The following is a 4,029-nucleotide window of genomic DNA, read 5'->3' as shown; positions in this document are numbered from 1 at the left end:
TTCAGTGCGACTAGCTCTACAAAACCTGATAGGTCTCCGCCCGCGTATATTTTAAAACCTCATTTTTGTAACACCGTGTTATTGGCACTGGTCTACTTGTACTAAGCTTAAATAAATAAATATTTTTGTTAAAATATAATACTTTGACCCATAACTTCAAAGTCAATCCCAGTCCTCTGAACAAAGTTAAGTTCAGTGCAGTTGCAAAAACTACTTATAACTCTGAAAACATGATTCAGGGACATGTACGTGTAGGCTGGGTCACAAAGGTATGGAGACATTTTTTTTGCTGATTTTTTTTACGGACACAGTGATAAAATGGTGTTAAACTATGAATAGAACAATAATATTAAGTTTGGTTATAATCAGACTTTATCTTCTGCCTCCGGTTGAATGAATGAATCTTTGGAACATTTGGATTTGAGTGATTTTGCACTTGGAACAACTTTAAGATTTTGAATTTGTCAAAAGGGGGCGAATTTTTCATACTAAAAATCAATTTTTGAAATTCTGGGGGTCTGGGGAGAACGTTTTCAAAAAAAAACTTAAATACGGTTTTTTTCTTATGTTTCAAGTGCAATTAATTTGAAGGGAATATATTATCACAATATTGTTTTTTAAATTTTAATATTTGAAAATTTTAGTTTTTGATAAAAGTTGGGAACATTTTGGTTTGTATAATAATACAAATGAGTGTTTTTTTTTCAATTTTCGGTTTTCGAATTTGGGGGTGGTGGGGGGTTTTTTATAATTTTTAGGAGTTGAAATAAGTAGTTGTTTCTTTTTCTTTACGATTTTTGGTTTGGCTTAAGAAAGAAATATTAAAGTTCAACTTGGAACAACTTTTGAAATTTTATTTTTCAAAAGGGGGCCTATGGCAATTTTTGAAAATTTGAAAACATAACGATTTGTTTTGAAAGTGTATTTTCGAGTTGATAGGTACTCTTACTGTAGAACACTTTTTTAAAATAAAGAAAAAAAATATAAAAACTTAAAAACTTTTTGGCCCATAACTTTCGTAATATTGAACTTAAAGGTCCAAAAATTAGGAACATTGTTCGGAATAACTTTTTAAACCTATAACAACTTTTAAAATTTCAATTTTCGGAAAAAGGGGGCTAGGCCTAAAGCCCCCATTTTTGAAATTTTTTCAAAAAAATTTTGGAACATTCCGGAACGAATCGGGAACAACCTGGAACAACTTTCAAAAATAACAATGTCAAAAAAAGGGGACTAGCTTCACACACTCTTTATGTAACTCTTAATATAAAAAGTGTCCATAAAACAGATTTTTGGATATGTAAAAAAAGTTTCAATATTTTTTTGTTAATTTCGTTTTTAAGTGTTAATTAATATTTTCTTTGAAATTACACACAGAAAAATAGACCACATAAAATAGAACAAAAACAATAAGATTTCTCTATGGTTTTCATCCAAGAAGGAAACCTTATTAAAACAATCGGGTTTTCCTTATTGTTTTAAAATCTGCACTTGTAGGGTTTTGAAAAGAAAAAAAAAAAAAACGACGAGGCCGGGAATCGAACTGGAGACTTCAAATCATTAGTCGCCCACCTTACCACCTGAACCAACCTGCCATGAAAATGATGGCGATTTTTGTTCTAGTGCTAAGTTGCAACTTTTCAGTCAAATTTTAATAAGATTTTCTCTATAAAAATAATAAGAAATCTCTTTAAAAAAAACCTTATTAATCGTTTCCTTATGAAATGTATGGACGGTAAAACAATATGGCAATCGGTTAGTTTTTAGCGGGTCATATTTTTCTCTGTGTACAACTTTTTTTTGAAAAATGATATAAAATTTTTATATGTACACAAAACATTATTTTTTAATGACTTTAACGGGTTTCGTTTTTCAGTAAAACTTCTTTTCATACAAGAAATCAAAAAATGTCTAATTTTACGATGTTTAAGTAAAAATTAACAAAAATTTATATTTCTACATTTTCTTCCACAAATGATTTGATTTGCAACTGATTGATTCGTAAGTTTCCATACATATCTTCCTGTGCAAGCTGTGCTGAGGAGGAAATTTCCTTTTGTGAACACAATATGGATAGTTTTGAATATTATTCCTTTAGTTTTTGCACTTCAGAAGTCTCAACACACAAAATTGTATTTTCTGAAAAAAAATTTTCGTCAAAGTGACAAGAAAGTATTGGTCCTCCTTTAAAGTATTCTTTTATGCCACCTAAAAATAATAAAATTAAACAGAAATTGAATACGAGTATTCAGGATTTTTTTCACGGAAAAATTTAGAATTTTACAAAACAAAGACGAGAAACTATATTAATAGGATCTATAAATGATTCTACTATTTTTTTAAAGTAGAGCGACTTAAGCAACAGAAAAGTGCACGCCTACAATATAAATGAAGTTAAAAGCTTTAAAATGCATATCATATATGAATGCGTATATATACATTTCTAAAACAAATCCAAAGCATAAATTGCACAGCCTTAAATCTTCTCAAACCCATAAATTCTAAAACAAAACCATTCAATCTGCGAGACGATTGATTACATCCCCATCGGGATCAAATTCACATCACTTAATCAAATAGGCACGCAACGCACATGCATTACCCCAGAATGTGTTTGTGTTGTGTGAGAAGAGGGAGAATGCTATTAATTATTTTCCATGCACATCCTTTGGCAATCTCCTCTGAGACTGCCTATAGAGATTGCACCTGTCTTCACCTCGAGTTTGAGAGGTGATGGGTCTTATATCGTTCGTTCGTCCTTGTCCTTTCTAACATCTCTCTCTCATAAGCATTCATATGAAGGTATATTCTATAATGTCAACAAGATGTTCCCCGTCAACGCACATATAAGTGTCATTATCCAGAATGGAAGTAGGTATTATTCTGAGGGTCCCTGACGAATGATGGAGGTGGAAGGTGTCGCAATTAGTCACAAATTTGACAAGATCAAAGCATTCTCGGAAGCGTTCAATTAACATAAATTGCCACAGCAGCAGCAATAAAAGTGAGAGCAGGAGAGTGAACCGATTTTACCATACAGCACTTCAAGTGCGGGTGAACATACCAGCTATTCCATCACCGTATACACATCCTTAGGCTTGACGACAAATAAGGGCGCCATAATTATGTCATTAATTGCTTGATTGCCTTCTTCTTCTCCTTGTAAATTAATGCATTGAAATGTAATAAGTCATCCGGCAGCGAAGGAGGACATTCTTAATGCCACACTTATGGATTCACTCTTATAGAATCGATGGGCCATAAACGTATTGCTCCTTTATAGTCCTGAATATCATATTTCGATTGAAAAAATGTGCTTCTTCAGCGAAAAAGGACACACAAAGTAAATAAAAAAAAAAGAACGACAAAAACACAAAAAATCACCCTAAATCTGCCTAAGGTATCTCCTAAAGGGATGTCCTTTAATTCGACAGACCATAATGCACGTTGTCCTTTCCTGCCATTGATGATAATGGTCCAACGATAAACATGACCATTACATCGATGGTCTTCGTTTCTTTCGAGTTTTTTTTTTTTTTTTTATGGATCATCATGATACACACATGTGTGTGTGTGTGAAGAGGCATATGATGCCCACATGGATGGATATGGACTCAGCTTTGACATCTTAAGTACGGTTCGGCAAAATGGAATCGAATTGATTGGCGGTCCTCGAAGAACACAGAGACTGTAATGTAATAAAACCAAAGGACTACTTGCTGTTCGCATTTGTTCCATAACGATGCCCTAGGGAATGGTCGACTGGATGTGATGGGAATAGTGGATTTTATCATACATATAATCAAGTGGGGTTATGTTGAACAATTTTTTCGATATTTTGGAGCATTTTTTTTCTATTGGAGCTGGATGGGTTGGGAACAACTTGTTAGAGTGATGTTAGTTGGAATAAATTAGTGTTCGTTAAACTGAAGGACATCTGATTCCATTGCAAATGTCAATGTTGACTAGTACCTATAATTTGGCTTTTAGAAGCTGATTAGTCTTTTTAGGTGGATTTTGGGTGACTTG

Source organism: Episyrphus balteatus, chromosome 2 (assembly GCF_945859705.1).
Source record: "Episyrphus balteatus chromosome 2, idEpiBalt1.1, whole genome shotgun sequence".
NCBI classification, from domain to species: domain Eukaryota; kingdom Metazoa; phylum Arthropoda; class Insecta; order Diptera; family Syrphidae; genus Episyrphus; species Episyrphus balteatus.
The sequence above is the reverse complement of the archived record's forward strand: the minus strand, read 5'-3'. Positions refer to the sequence as shown.